Below are 16,814 nucleotides of genomic sequence, written 5' to 3'. Positions count from 1 at the left end.
CTGTTTGCTCTAAATGGAGGATCTCATCTGTGTCTTTGCAGATGACCTGTCTCACACAGACGTGACACATAAGCATTTCCAGAGACATTTCTGTGACCTGCTATCATGCCATAAACCATCTGGCTACCTCTATAGTAGCAGAGCTTAAAAACGAGGCCACTCCCTTTGCAATCTGTGGCTTACAAATAAAACAAAATTCTGTGGAAGGGTTGTGCTGCCACAACCTCAGGTTGTCACGTGCCAGCCTGGAGCTGCAGCAGTGTGTTCCAGTGTCACAGCCAGCACCACATAATGAATTTGTCAGCTCCTCATGGCACAAAGCGGCTGCATGGGATGGTGCACATCTATCAGCCCTTCCTCAGGTGAGAGCAAGCAGGGTCGGGCTCATTAAGTTATTGTTGGTGGCAATACAAACCTAAGAAAAAGCAAATTTTTGCCTGCCAGGGGCTGAGCAGGAGAAATGCACCTTTTCCACTCCTGGAGGTCATCAGATCAAGCAAGGAGAGAAGGACCAGGGTGGGCTGAGCACCAGCCTGAAACCACTCATGTGGGTGTCTCTCACGTGAGCATCACCAGGGAGATCCCCGCCAGGGTGGTCCTTGGAGGTGTTCAGCAAAGCAATGCAAAAACCAGACAAAAAAAACCCAAATATTTTCCTGGCCCAAACCCTGTGTGAGACTGTTTGAGCTACCAGAAAAGCCTGGTGCTCTGGGGAGAAATGAAAAGATGCATTTCAAAGCACAGCAATAAAAGCACATTGCAGCACCTGAGCCAAAACGTGCTCTCAGTTCACCTTCCAGTGTAAGATCCAGCACAAGGCTTGGCTGACATCCACGTGTACAAAGGTTTGGCCTCAGAAAGAAGGACTTGCAAGGCTGTTTCCCAGTACAACAAGCTGGGGCACAAAGGCGTTTGTGGTGTTGGTTTCCCCAAGCCCCAGGGGTCTTGCTGTGATAGTTCCATGACTTACACAGCCACAGATTTTCTTGTCTGACCCGTGAGCAAAGCAAGTATAATTCAGTCATCTTGTATCTGACAGCTCTTCTACCTGCCTCTGCTGATGATCCCCCTTAAAATACACATGGCATCTACTGCCAGGTAGTCAGTGAATCCTGTTTGCAAGCAAGATAACAGCAAAACCCCTTGAAGAAAACTAGCCAAATGTAGAAATAGCCCCTCAAGCAAAGGCTTCACAAAGCAAATGCACATCACAAGAGCAGCAGCGGCCTCTGTGATATCATTTCCAAGATTAATTCATGCTTAATAAACAGCACAATAAAGCCAGTTGATAGCAATTCTTTTCTCCAGGCCAAGTAATGCTTATTGCCTTTATCCTATCTGATGCATATGCAAAAGGGAACATGAGCCAACCTTGGTATGAAAAGGCAAATTACACTTTGTAGGTGAGACTGAAGGAACAGATAGAAATATCTGCACAGGGAAAAACAGTAACCTAAAGTGGTCCTGAGGTAGTACCTGATTTTCAGGGGGGTTCAAGAAAATCCATTTTCCTAGAGGGGAAGAGGTAGATCCTGCCAGGTCCAGGTAGGGGTGGCATCCCTCTGTTACCCACGAGAGAGAACCAGCTCCCAGCAACAAATCCTGACCTGGAGGGGCCCCTTGGACCCCTTTAGCCCCACCACAGAGCTGCACCCTGCAGCCCTCAGCAGCAGAAGCACACAACCTGCACTCATCTCACACTTCTCAGGCTCCTTCCCAGCCTGCGAGTCACTTGTGTTCTTCAGTCTGCTCTGGGTCACCCACATTTGCTTTTTCCCTGAAGACGAAGGAAAAATAAATTAATGAAACACCACAGCATGCAAGACAGCCTCCCCCTCACTGCCTGGCTTCTCCTGTGACGACTGCCAGGACTTCACCTCCTATTTGATGTATATTCAGCACAAGACAGGGAGGCATGGTAGTTTCTGTGGGCAGCAGAAATGAAAGGGAATGACAGAGGCAGGAAGAAAAAAATAAAAAAGAAAGAAAAGGAAAAAGAAAGATCTTATAGCTCTTTGATTGTACTGGCTCTTTGTTTGAGTTATACCAAAAAAAAAAAAAAAAAAAAAAAAAAAAAAAAAAAAAAAAAGAGAGAGAGAATGACATGCTGAAGGATTTGTCTCCTCGAGATAATAACCTGTTCAGGAGAGTTGTCTCACCTTTCATTGGAATTCCTAGGAAGGGATCCCACCTCTCAGGTGGCCCCTGAACTGCGGGGTTATTTTTGGCCAAGGCTGAGACTCTCTTCTGAGCCCCTTTCACCCCAGTCTTGCCCCAGGACCACCCTCACTGAGCTGTGCATGGTGCTGGCTGCAGCAGGGACCCCCTGTTTGGGTGTGGTGGGAGGCACCTGCAGGAGCACCCTGGGGAGGGCAGGAGGGGCTGTCCCCACCACAAAGCCTGGAGAGCAGACTGCAGAAGAGACAACAAACAGATGAATGTGTCACAGGCCAGACCCTGCTGGGGTGGACATCAGAGAATTGTCCCCAGACTCGCAGCCTGCAGAGCAGTGGATGTGTGCTGCCTGCAGGCTGCCCAGAAAGAGTTAAATTCCATGATTCAGCAGGCATCTGCTCAGCTCCCAGGAAAGCTTCTTTGCTCACAAGATTTATGTCAGTCTTGAAAGAAGGGAACCAGACCAAACTAAAGCAAATCAACTGCATTTTAGGAAAATATCCTTTTTTCCCTGAACTTCTGAGAATTTCCTCATTACATCTGCTATATTAATTTTTTTTCCTTTTTGTGACACAGTGCTGCAAACTTCTAGTCCTGGGAATAACTTCAAAACATTTAAATCATTCTCCATTCTTCAACATTTGGATGTTAAAGTACTTTACAAGTGTTCGTGGGTGTTGGCCAAGATTTTCAAAAGCAGCTATTTATTCTATGTGCCTGCATTTTTAGATGCGTCCCTGCACTGCAAATTTCTGTAATGGGGTTTCATTTTCAGAGGTGCTGGCCCACCCAGCCTCTGCAGATGGAGTCAAAGAAACAAAGCTGCTTATCTTTTTTTGAAAACTGGTCTTTAATTTGGCAGTACCTTTGTAAGAGAAGAATGGTCAGGGATTGGGGGATATATCCAAGGTCACACAAGAAGGCTGGGACAAGCCAGGCATGAAGTAAACTTTGCTCAAAATCACCTTAATTGCAAGACCATTCTTCTTATGTTAGCTCCAGCAGAAAAGAAGTACCTTCTTTGCAGGAAAAGGTCGTTATTTTCACAATGAAAGGGGGCTCTTAAGGAGAAACAAATGCACTCCTGGCAACTAAAACCAAATCTAGTATTTGATATTTATTTTTTTCGTAATTTTAGCTTTTTGGGAAAATAACAAAGATACCCAGGCAAAAGATAAAAACAAATGTGGGATCAAACAACAATTTGCCAGAAGGGCAAGCGTGGATTCCTGGACAGTTTGCCAAATAAAGACAACTTGGCTGGTAAGAATGGCTCAGCAAATGAAGCATGTGAAGAAAAATTGTAGGAATCAAAAGGGGCCTCCAGTCTCATTTATTTTTTTTTAACATATGACAATGACACAAAGGTAGAAAGGAGATATGACATTTAGGCTTTAAAATCATCACTGCAGCCTTGGAGAGGGACTGACTGATGGATTGGGTTAATTAACTCTCCATCACTGGTGTGTCCAGCACAGCAAACGCCGGATCAGCTGCCGGGGCCGACGCCACACGCGGAGCTGGAAGGATTTCACACAAAGAGATTGGGAGCAGGGAAAGCAGTTCCTGCTTAAATAACTCCTAATGGAGGACTGTGTTTGAACAGTGATGAGAGGCTTTTATGTGCCTTCAGCGCTGTGAAAGAGCTTAAAACCTGAACTCTCAGCTCGCTCCTGGCCAGAGCAGATGAATGAAGGTTGTCATTGTTCAAGGCGTCATCACCATCAGAAGAAATTTTAGACTCTGCCGGGAAGGGGAAGCAGTTTTTCATCTGAGAAGTCTTATCTATTGTGCAGAGCTGTATTCACAACACAGATTTTCTCCTGGACAGAGGCAGTGCAGCTCATTCTTGCCCCACCCGTGCTCTGTCTGGCTGCTGAGGTGACACACGGAGGATGTGGTGACAAATGTCCCTGTGGTGGGGAGCAGAGCCAGCACTGGGGATCTGGGCTGTCCCACTGAGCTGGGGGCTGCAGGGTGCTGCAGGGACAGGGAAAAGGCACAGAACCTGTGTGTGCAAGGCAAAGGCAGCCCTGGGCAGCCTCCTGTGAGCTGCTAGAGCAGCTGCAAGCGCTGTGCTGACACATATCGTGTGTCACTTTGGCCTTTCCATGGTCCAGAAGCCAGAAGGGGCAGAGTTATTATAAAGTTAAGGTTGTTTCCCCTTCTGTGGCTGCAATTTCTATACCATATTCCTTAGGGAATACAGCAGTTAATGGGGTACAAAGGGAGGATTTAGCTCATGGCAGTGCAGTGGTCAGGAGGAAGAGATCTGGGGGCTAGGAATGCTTCTTTGGTGCTCACCTCGTAGTGAGCTGCTGGTACAAAAAAACCCCATGATTTGCACACATTTCTTGTGGGACTTCTGCAGTCCTGACTGCTCAAAAAACTATTTTGTTGTCCATCTATGCTCATATTAGTCACACCTTATGCCCCACAGAGTATGGTGGCCTGACTTGGGCCTCCACACCTGTGTGTAAGCTAACATAGCTGTCCATGTCCCCTGCTGAATTAAATTCCGTGGGCAAGGGATACCAGTAATCACTAATTCCTCTTCTGAACAAATTGAGTGTAGCAAGACTTGACCACAGATGAATTTTTAGCAGATTGAGGCCCGTGATTTCAAACTGAGATATCTTTGCTTGTACAGTCCTGCTGCAGGCTCACACTGAGGTATTTTTGTAGCCATTTCTCGGAAAGGGATTCCATATCTCTCTGAAAAAAAAAAAACCTAAATGGGATTAACCCTGTCTATGTACAGAAAAGCAGTGGAATGAATGGAAGGGATTGCTAGGCTCTGAATTTCCCATCTGCTGGCTGCTAGCTGGTGACAGGATGGTCTGAAAATTGTTCCAAGAGAGGAGTACATAGCACAGAGTATTTCCAAGAATAAAGCACTTTTTCCAGGAATTAATTCTAAATTTCAACCATTCAAATTAACCTGCCGTGAGGCTCCCACAGTGTGCACTCACAAACAGGAAGCTCTTCACTCATGGGGAAAAAAACACATTTCTGAATCCTGCATTTGACTTAGAGATGTGAAACCTGTAATTCTACTAATTTTAGGCATGCATGGCAGCAGAGCAGGAGGCCAGCAGAAGTTGAGAACCCTTTTTGCCTGCAGCAGTCAGAGCAGAAACAAACCAGGCAGCCTGAAAATTCACCAAAACAGTGCACACTTCTCAGAAAACCAAGCAATTATTCATGCAATGGAAAGGCATTTTTTTTTAGTGGATGAGCAAATAATTTTGCATCGCTAATGAGCCCGAAAATTGCAAAGGAGAAAGCACAAAGGAACTTGCTTCTGTGGGTTATAATTTGCTCAGTGCTGGTGCAAACCCTTGCAAAGTGTCCTGCTTTGGCCCCTCAACCACAGATTCCCAAGGGGCAGAAGGGAAGGACATGAGCTCTGCCCTGCAGCCAAGTGTGAGAGGTTCCTGGGGCCATAAACTCCTGGGAGGGTGTTGGTACCCTCACTCCCACACAGAAACAGCCCCAGCAGGGGAGGTCCCACCCCAGGGACCTCCTGCACTGCTCATCCCCACCCCAAGCCAGCCTTCCTCACCTGGAGGAGCATTTTCACACCCAGTGCCCCACAGGGGGCTGGGTCAGCAAAGCCACAGCAGAGGTGACATGTCAGGAACAGGGTGCAGGTTATATCAGCCCTGAGCACAGCATTCTTCCAGGGACACCAGACAGCCCAGGAGGTGTTCCAGGAGGAACAGCTGTTTTTCCAAGCCCTACTCCATCCCCGTGGTGGTGGAGCACAAGTTTGCCTTGGTAGCACCTCGGTCCACTTCTTGTGTCCAGCTGCACAGACACAGCATCTCTGGAGACACAGAGGATCTGGCCTCACTGTTTTTACAGAGGAGACTAAAAGTAATTGAACAAAATCTGGTTTTGATTAAAGAGATTATATCTCATAGAGCTTTTTTTTCTTTTTTAAATTGCACTTAAATGGCTTTTATGTAGCTTGTTATTTTGCAATAAGATTAACACCAAGGTGGATTGAATTACCTGTTAATTCAACACATAATTTACTGGTACCTCCATGTGCCATCCAGGATATATTTAAAGACGTCTTGACAACGGATCCATAGAGCACACAATAAGGACATCATTACTTAAGAAGATACATCCCCAAAGAGACACATGACATTAACCCCATCTGTAGATGAGTAATCAGAGCTAAATCAGGAACGTTCCCATTTAATCTAAAAGAAATGGTGCCCTATAAATTCCACATACAAAAATCCTAGCAATTTACCACATGATTAAACCATAGTGATTTTTTTTAATACAGCAATTTTGCTGAAATATTTTAACTTGGGATACTAAAAAAAAAAAAAAAAAAAAAGATTTATAGCTCTGAATGCAGCACTCCTGCTTGGAATAATCAATACTGATTTTAATATACTTTTTAAAAGATTTATTTCCTTGTTGCGGAAAAGATTTAAATTGCAGGGTGCCAACAACTGATGAATTATGATTTAGGGCCAAATCTGTTTCACTTGGAAGAATGGTGATTTTAAATTCAATGCAGTTTCTCTGATGAGTAGAACAAGGAAGTTTTGGCCCACATTTTTCTTGAAAACTCACCAATGAAGTAATTATCTTGTCACGCTGACAGCCATGTGTATTTATGGCTGGGGAGCTTCACGCCCTGCAGACATGTGACAAGCAGGCACTTTCCCTGCAGCTTTCCTTTGCCTCATGGTGGAGTGAGGGTAGGAGAGACACCCTGGGATGTGGGGTCACAACAAGAGCACACACAGCCCCACACCCTGGCCGTGCTTGCTTTACCTACCTGAGGAATAGTCTTTAAGATTTTAAATGCTCTGTGACGGGGAGCATGGTGGGACTTTCCTCACCACTGCACACTGAGATGAGGTGAGACCCTAGCCAGGGGCCACCAGGCTCTCACTTCAGTGCCCTGCTCTCACCCGAGCGATTAATGCTCTGTATCTGCAGCACGATACGTGGATAAAAACCTGGTATTTAATCTTGTCCATCCCCAAGCAGTTCGTGATTGCTCCCCAGAGTCTATTCATGAGCGCTTTGTTCATTCCAGTTTTAAATGACTCAAGAGCTGATAGGGACTCCACCACCTCCCGTAGGAGATAAATCAGTGCACTTAAATAAAAGACAAGATGGTATCTAGCATGCTGTTCCTACAAGATTCACCATTAGTTCCTACCCCAAGGCAAGCATGAAATAAACATTCCCTGCTCCCAGGTTAAGTGCCTGCCTCTCCTTTGGTACAGTGTGGTACGGATTGTGCTATCATCAACATACAAAATTAACTTCTACCCAACGCTGACAGAGACACATTTAACATACATACTTTGGCACCACATCCAGCATTAATTTCCCAGCCCCAGACACGAGGAAAGGAAAAGCTTTATTAGATCACTCACTCCTGCCCACTGTTAGGCAAATGATTTGCTTCTTAGTGACAGCCCCTGGAGTTTTCTCCAGTCCAAATTGTAAAATCCCGCAGCACAAGGATCACCTCCCTGTGGACTGCACATTTGTCTTCACGTTTACATTTACATCTTTATTTTCTGTATCTTCCTTAAACTTACCCTTATTTTTCTAAATGCACTTCTAGCAAACCCTTTCACTAATTCCTTCCTACCCTTTTTTTTGACCCTGCTGTCGGATTTTTTACACTTTAACGGATCCGTCTACTCATAATGACTGTGAGCTTTTCAGATTTTATTTCTACTAGTTAATGTTTTTCTTATGCAGAGGCCTGAAGGATAGCAGTGGCATCTTGAGCAGGTTCCCCATGGCCACTGGGCAGATGTGCCTCTATGATAATCTCTTTGCTATGTCCTTCCTCCACCAAGGCCAGATCCCAGAGATATGCCAAGCTCCCTGTTTCCACCAGCACCCTCACTTCTTTCTGTGATGAGCTGTATTATTTCTATTCACATGGATTAGCTGCAATTTTCCTATTTTTAACATTAATGTTATTTTACTCTAACCACATTTCCCCTCATATCTAGGCAATTACAAGACAATTCACTGCAAATTTTCATGGGGATAGTTCATTACGTACTAGAAAATGTACAATAATGAAGCGTGAAAAACATGGCAGCTTGCAGTGGCATTTCCTTTTCAGACTGTGAATAAAAGTGGAGAAATGGTGTTCTGTAGAGCCTGGGAAGTCTTTGAATTAGGAGAGAGCAAGATTTTTTAAAATTTAAAAATTAGGGCAGAAACTTCCCAAATAAATGATGATGTGACTAATTATATATTGATCCTACTTTTTAATTCCTCCTACAGCATTTCAATTGCCTTTTAATTTTCATAATTGTTCAGGTAAAAAAAAAAAATAGATTATAACACATGCCTACATGGTTGGAAATCCACAACTCCATGGTATGTGTACTGTAAGTGTTTGCTTAATGCAAATAAAAAAGCAAAATTCGGTACCTCAAGGGTTAAACCAAATTGCTAAATATTGATTCTGCTATCTGAATAAGCACCTTTTGCCAAATTTGTCCTTCCTTGCAGTGGATGATCAAACGTTGTGGTGACAAATTGGTTTATCTCAGACCAGGTGCTCAAGTCAAAAGGTGTTTTCAAAAGGGACAAATCTCAGGGAGGGAAGAAGTGGCTCTAATCACATTGGGCTCTCCTACACGAGCAAGCTCGCCAGCACACACAGACACAGCAGGCACTGTTACAAGAAATTGTGCAGCAAGCTTGCCTCAAGCATTCCTCTGTCCCACAGGCTGTATAATAAATGCAAGGAATGATTCAAAAGGACCATTCTTGCTTCCCTCAGACATATTTTGCTAAACCATAGCAATAAAGATCAACTCTACCAGTTTCTTTTTCTCCTGCCTCATGTCTTTCTGCATCTGTCAACGTTAGACTTCATCTAAAGAGTGGGGGTTGTATTTTACAGCTCCTTACAAGGAGGCAGGAAAGAAATAGATCTTACACCAAGCACAGACTTATTGGGGACTGGGGAGGAGTGTGGGAAAAGGGTGTCCTAAAGGTTTTGGGGAGTCTTGTACCTCACTGCCAGCACTTGATGTATGTGTATGCACCAAATGTAGTATTCCATCACATCAGGTCTGCATCTGCTCCTCCCTCCACTGGAAGGAATTCAGAACATTTTCTGGTTGCTGCCCTTTGGCTATCAAAGCCAGCACTTGGAATAGGAACAAAATATGTAATGGTTTCAGGAAAACTTGCTTCTCACAGATCACTAAAAATGGAAATAGTTTTAGTAGCGGTCTCTGAAGATGGGGTGGAGTGGGGATTTTATGGAAGAAGGGGGAATTTGAGGAGCCTGCAGGCAGCTTGCATTGCTCACTTTTAATGCCAGAGCTCATCTCCTGAAGCCCGAGGAGAGCAAAGGACAGTGTTGGGAGCCAACAAGTTAAATGCCTCAGGCTTTCCAGTATAAAGACCAAGAGCTGCAAACAGGCAAAAGTGTTGCAGCAAGCTGCTCAAGGACCTTGCTGTGGTGACACAAGAGAGGTTCCCGTTGCTGGGACACGTCTTTGCACATCCCTGGAGACAGGAGACAGGAACATTATTCCCTAGCAAAAGCTGTCCCCAGGTCTTAGCATTTGACCCCTACCAGTTGATTCTTTTAGCTGTGCAGCAAACGATCCGTGGTTCCTGCACATCCCCACCCCCAGGCTCTGCTCTGCCCTTGAGCAGAGGCTCCCTGAGGACCTGCCTGCAGTGCTGATCGTTGCTTTCCTTGGAAATCCTCCGGGGATTCATGCCATGAGAAATGCTGGATTTACCTCTGCACAGCATTGCCAGCTTGGAAAGGAAGACAGCCCATTATTCCAGTGGGCAAAGAGTTAAGCTGTGAATTATAAAACTGAGAGAAGGGCTCCTATAAAGTGAAATAAAGCAATAAAATGCAGCTACACATTGCATTTAACCAGATTCTTTCTGAGCTGTTTCAGAGCCTCAGCTGAAGCAGTGGTTGAGCTCCAATCCAGGGCTGGCTGCTCTGGGGCTTTTCTCCCAGCCAAGGGTGCTCTGTCCCTCTGCCAGGATAATCCTTCTAGCTTAAAATAGGCTCTTGCTGCAAGGCTCTCACAAACATTACCAAATCACTGATCACAAGCAGCATTCCCTGGATACATTTCTTATTAAAAGAACAGCATTTGCTTTGAGTTCTTTATGAAAACCAAACCTGTGTTCTTCACAGGGAATGCATATTTGGCATTTTGGTGACTTTAATAACCTTGATACCTTTCTATTCTTTCTAAGCACAGAGCTAGTGTTGATTTGGGGTGTCCTGCTGAAAAAATGGCCATTTACAAATCATTATACTGAAATGACAGATAAAAACAGTATGTGGATTATCACAGAGAAAAGAGAATAGTAAGCCCCAGAGAAGAGTCCAACAGCATTGTGTGGGTGAGGTAGGTTGAGGGGCTCTAGTCAAAGAAATAGATATAAAGAAGGGAGGACACCACACAGTGTGATCATCGTGGTGTCCTGCATAAGGCCTTGAGTTGGACTCCATGATCCTGATGGGGCCCTTTCAGTTTAGCACATGTCTATGATTCTGTGACTGAAATATATGTGATTTGCTAATTTACAGCATCATTTTAATTTATTCTTCAGCATTTCACTGCTATAAGCAATGCTTGCACGTAGCCCTAGTAATTCACCATCCTGTATGCAGCATCCTCGTGTTGAACCCTAGACCTTTCTGAGGTGAGAGAGCATTGACTGGCACAGAGTGGGTGCATGGCAGTCATGCAGATGGACCTAATTTCCAAGTGTCCTGACACGATTTTCAAAAGCACAGAGAACCAGAGCTGTGCAGAGTCAAGAAGAGATGGGATGGTGAGGTGAAAGGGGAACTCAGCAGTCCCCAGCTCCATTTTTTTGGCTATCACTGGCAAATTCCCTTCTCCTACTTTCCCATTTTCAGTGGTTTTTTTTGTGAGAGTTACCATCTGATGGTCTCTGCCTGGCTCAGGGGGCAGGACACTGCCCACCCAGCCGCTGTCCCTGGGATCCCTGCTCTGCTGAATGCCTGCCAGCAGGGCTTCTGGTGCTTTAATTTCTCCTGGAAGTGTGTGTCTGGGAATGCCCAGGGAGTCTCACTTAGCAGAACAATGAAACACAGGCCCATTACTCTGCCTGTCAAGTTACTTACATGCTTCTCCATCACTGCAGAACCTACTGTCTTTATATTGTTGCAGATGAAAGGAATTTATCCCCCAAGGTAAGGAAATGTTAGCCCTAGCCTATGAACCTTGAGCTAGAGGCTAAGACCACACAGGGAAGTTTGTGGCTCATTGGGGAAATTCAGTGCTCTCTAAACCAACTTCCAAATCCTGCTTTCCTCATTAGCTCTTCTCCATTTCATTGCAGCACATCCCTTGACATCAAATAAGGCTTTTGCGTCTATTTTTCTTTTATGTTCCTAAAAGAAACTTCTGGCAGTCCTTCTTGAATTTAATATTTTCTTGAAAAACAATATTTTCAGAATGATCTCTAATGAGATTCCACAGCCAACCCCAGAAATAGATCCTGTATTTCTAATTCTTGCATGAAGCAAGGAAGGGGAGTAAGAAACCACATCATTTATTTTTTTAAGTGACAGAAAACTACAACTGAAACAATCTTCCTGAAACCTTGTGAGAGCACAGCTCCATTTGGTCATGACAAACACTCCTAGGCTGCAAACTCTCCTTGAAAGTTTAACTCTGTCTCCAAAACCACTGAAATGAATGATTTTCCATTGGGGCCTACCTGTAGGAAAATTCTCATGTACATCAGAGGGGCAAAACCAGGTCTGATGTGGAGTGGTGCTGCAAATACTCCTCTAACAAGCTTTAATGCCCAAGTGTGTTGATGTGGCAAAGTCCACAGACAGTGAGGACCTTCCTCCTACAGGAAAAAAATTGTTTATTTTCTTGTAATATGGTCCATGCCCAAAGCCAAACATTTGCTTCTCAGGGATGTTCCTACTCCCTCCAGATAAATCATCCTGGCAGGAATGACTCAGCAGGGGATAAATTTCATCAGGGGCCAGGATATCACTTCATCCTTCCTTTCAATGTAACAGGAGGTTTTTAATCAGGGACTCCTTCTGATTACTCCCAAGTGCCATAAACAACCAGGATTTGCTATCATGCTTTTTTGGATTATTACCAAAATCCTAGTGATATAATACACACTACACAAAAAAAAAAAAAAAAAAAAAAAAAAAAAAAAAAAAAAAAAAAAAAAAAAATAAAATAAAATAAAAAAAAAATTATTACCACTGCAAGCAGAGAAAATGCTTGCAATTAAAAAGCACTATCTTCCATGATGGCTGCTTTAAACAATTCCTGCTATTATCATCTCTGATAATGATTAATCCTTATTTCTTACACAATCCAGAGGTCCTCCAGATTTGAAGAATCTGCATTTGGGGTTGTTTTCTATTTATCTATTTATTTCTTTATTTTAAGAAGTGTTGTCATCAAGAAATCTGTGAGACCCAAGAAAGAGCTGATTGATCACAAGGTCCTATCAAATGTCAGAGCTGGCCCTCGCTGACCTCCCATCTATTCAGAACTGCTTTGATTTAATCTACAAACTGGCTGCCTCTCCTGCCTGTGAGTTCTGTCTGTAACCCATGTGTCAGTGTTTTGAGATATGACCTGCTTCACGCTTCATTCATCTCATCTGAGGGACGGAAATTAAACTGGAGGGTCAGCAAGGGGCACAGCTCAAAACACACACACATTAAACTGGAGTCTTTTGTTTGGGCCCATCACAAGAGTCGGAGCAACCATCAAAAATAATATTCAAGTGGAATTGATTTTCTTTTTCCTACTGAAATTTGTAATACTAATAGATGTGGAAGGGTGGCAAGCCTTGTCACAGAAGAAGGAAAAATAATCATGATGTCTTCCTAAAAGGCTCGTGACACTTTTAATCATATCAGTATATGAGTGTGTGAACACCTCCAGGTTTAGTGGTGTGCAAAAGGCAGCATTTCCATTGTAAATCCAGCGTTTCAAGCCTTTTTATGCTGATCATATTACGGCTTGAGCTGAAACACAGTGGAAAGTTCACAGCATGGATCACAATGTTTCAAACCTCATCTGTCTTCCTTGGGTTTTGTTATAATTTGGAAAATGCTTAGCTCAAGTTCTTGCCCTGTGGAACACAGCCAGCAGCTCAGATGGATAATTCTCAGGGGTGACCACAGCTTTACAGAGCAATTTTTATACTGACTTTTCCTTGGCGAGGAGAGTGAGCCTGAAGGATGAAGCCTCAATGGCCATGTGAGTCTTCATGCACTGCTCCAGCTCTGTCATGAGCTGCACTGACTCAGAGATGCATCCCTTGCCTTGCAGGGCAAGCCAAGGCTCCTCCAGGCTGGCTCAGGTGGATTAGGTGAGTCCCAGCTCCACAGGTACCACGATGCACCCTGAGATGCTCATGGAACAAACCACGTGCACCCCAGACACTCGGTGGGAAACGCAGATGAAAAAGATGACATTTCTCCTCGCAGTCCCTTCTTTCTCATAGGCATGTAAAATATTCCCAGCCTGCAGACACAGTTCATAGAATCACAGAATATCCTGAGGTGGAAGGGACCCACAAAGATCAGCACTCCAACCCCTGGCCCTGCACAGGACACCCCAGGACTCACACCGTGTTCCTGAGAGCATTTTCCAAATGTTTCTTGAGCTCTGCCAGCCTTGGGGCTGTGACCACCTCCCTGAGGAGCCTGTTCAGTGCCCAAACACCTTCAGGGTGAAAAACCTTTTCCTAAAATCCAACCCAAAATCCCCCTGGCACAGCTCCAGGCCACTCCCTCAGGTCCTGCCATGGTCACCACAGACGGGGATCAGTGCCTGCCCCTCCTCTTCCCCTAATGAGGAAGCTGATATCATAAATGATAAAAGTTCACTGCACTAATCTCTTGGGTCTGTAGGTTACTACTAAGTGGTGGCATTTAAATAAAGTAGCACCATCCCCACTAAAAAAAAGAGCAAATAAAGGGGTTCACACTCAGCACTCCCTTGAGAACATTGGTGGTTGTCACCATTTTTGTAAATCATCTTGTCAGTTCAGTAGTATAAAAGAGCCCAAATGCCTCTGTTTCATGTCTTTCTTAAACCTAGTATCTGTAAGATATTAATTCAATTAAAAACCCTAACAATTTAAACTTAAAAGCTCAAGGAGACATTATTTTGGAGGGTATGCTGCTGTTTGCAAATCTGCCTGCCAATCAACAACAGAAAAAATATAGTGATTTGTAAAGATGTTTCTTCATTGGAAGAAAAAAAACAGAATGATATTTATCAAAGGCACATTTGCCCTTGAGCCTGAAAAAGAAAAGCACGAAAATGCCTTTGAATTCTTTTTAGTTCTAAGGCATGTCTTTTTGTTCATGCTTAACTGCAGAAGAAAAATTAGGAACAAGTGTGTGCATATCAGTGCATGTGTTAGCATAGGCTTTAATTGGCTAGGAGTAAATTAATGGCTGCTTGCAATATTTCTGGCAATCTGTTATAAGCTATGTAAATTTTTAAAAGAGGTTTCTTGAAAAGGCTGGCTGAAATCCTGTAATTCATATTCTGCTGGGGGAATTGATTTGAGAAATAATAATGAAATGTTTTACCTCAGTGATGAATCTCAGTTTTGTAGCACTGCAATTTTTTAAATATTCTTGTAAATAATGCTATGAGTGTTTCTAAGAATAATCTACTTGAAATAAATATATCTGTCTCTGAATTAATAGCATTTTTTTCACTGCTCTTTTTTACCTCTTTTGTATGCCAGCATTCCAGGAGTTCATTGCAAAGCCAGCATTAGCTTTGATATTATTATAATAAATTAAAATCCAACATTTGTTGCCATGTGACCTGCTCCAACAGATTTTATTATCAGTTTTGCTACTGAATTCAATGGACACTTAATCAAACCTTTAAGAGGTGAGTTCAGTTTTACAGAGAGGAGCTGGAAATGGCCCAGCACAGCCCTGACCCTTCAAGGAGAGCCTGCCTGGGTCATTTTGGTGGGAGCAGCTAAACACTGATTGGGACAGTGGAAAAACATCTAACTTGGCTGCCCAGGGCACTCATTAAGGCTGCAAGAGTAGAATTAAAGTCTCACATGGGGTAGATGAAGGCCGTGGAGCTGAACTTCCCACAATCACTCTCCTTCAACACACTTGGGGAAAGGGAAAACTCCCATGGCAAAGAACCAACCATTGAATGACCACCTCTCCTCACTCCACTCATGGAATCAACAGCTACCCTGGAACCACACAGACCACACGGGCTCTAGGTGGTCATGACCAGCTCTCAAGACCAAAACATAGACCTTTAAAATGCTCACAATGCAACACCCAGGGTTTCCTTCTGGTTTCCAGGGAAATCACAGCGATTGCACTTGAGTTGAACACACGCCATACGCCCAAGCAAGTTTGAATTGCTGCTCACCTGAGGGAGGCACAGGCACAAAGAGATGAGTCCACTTTTCTGGGGAACAACCCCAGCAGAAGGAAATTCAAGCCAAAGAGTCCCACTCCTGAAACAACAAAGAAAATTGGAAAGTTTTATTGCTTGTCCAAGGCAGGTAATACTGAATGTCTTTGGAGGAAAGCCCCAAGACAGGAACTGGCTAAAAGCAAATTACTGGTATAGCTTTTATAATGGCTGTAAGTGTAGCTCCTGTAATGTGCCTAACTGCCTTAGCTCCACTTTTCTCTTATCTGGTATATCTGACATTTTCCTTTTTATTGCTTAGCAGCATGTAAGAAAGTATCTTGTACTGTCAATAATGCTGTTATCCTTTAATAAAAAATTAGAAGCTAAAAAAAAAACCAGAAAAAAAAAGAGCGAGGGAGGGAAAGAGAAGGCTATGAAAAAATATGGCTTGATGCCTAGAAAACTTCAATATGCTGTAAAGGGAAAAGACTGCTAATTAGGTCTTGCGTAGCCTATTCTAGTCCCCTCTGTGCTGCAAGAAAATTTAACCCAGTTCACTTGGCTGATGGTTGGAGAAGTGGGAATAGAGTGTGGGAGCTCTGGAATCAGATTATTGAGATGATCTATGAAGTAATGAGTCAGTGAAATGCAGCTGGATGCAGGGATTTCACTGTTGGGCTCAAAACACAGGGAAAAGGTTCTTAAATTAAACAGAAGGCTGGTCGACCCCACGGCTCATCATTACACTTGGCTGTACTGAAGCCTCCCACCAGACTGGCCCCACATTTGCTTGTGTGCTGAGTGATGCAAAGCAGGGGAAAAAGGCTTTGGAAAAGCTGACTGCTACTCCAGATGCTCTCAGAGATCAGCCACACTGCTTTGGAAAAGAGGAAGAAAACGACACAGGGAATACCACGACAGCTCTGCAGACCACAAGAAGACCTTGTGAATGCCCTCCTTGAGCTCCTAGCTTTTAACATCTCCATCCAAGCTCCATATTTCTCTGGGATAAATAGGATGCAAACATGTGGAGTGGAGAACATGACCTGGAGTTTGGGAAAGGGAAATGGGATGGAAATGCACCTCTCAGAGCAGTTATCCTCAGAGGTCTCAGCTCCACTCCTTGCACCTCCCCTGGCCCAGGTGGGCTTTCCCAGGAGCCACCAGCTGGATCTGGTCCCTGCTCATCCAAGGGAAACCAGG

General features: G+C 44.0%; 1 long non-coding RNA gene across 1 annotated transcript in view; it reads right to left on the bottom strand.

Moving 5' to 3' along the window:
- The window catches only part of LOC134556270 (uncharacterized), a 65,847-nt gene extending 50,132 nt beyond the window's left edge, over positions 1 to 15,715 (bottom strand). Inside the window, exon 1 of the long non-coding RNA XR_010081630.1 lies at positions 15,624 to 15,715. This is a non-coding gene — a long non-coding RNA (uncharacterized LOC134556270). The remainder of the gene's footprint in view (positions 1 to 15,623) is intronic.
- Between the last annotated feature and the right edge of the window lie 1,099 nt (positions 15,716 to 16,814).

The sequence above is a fragment of the Prinia subflava genome, chromosome 11, assembly GCF_021018805.1.
Source record: "Prinia subflava isolate CZ2003 ecotype Zambia chromosome 11, Cam_Psub_1.2, whole genome shotgun sequence".
In the NCBI taxonomy this organism is placed as follows: domain Eukaryota; kingdom Metazoa; phylum Chordata; class Aves; order Passeriformes; family Cisticolidae; genus Prinia; species Prinia subflava.
Note: the sequence above shows the minus strand (reverse complement) of the source record. Positions and strands in the feature narration are given on the sequence as shown.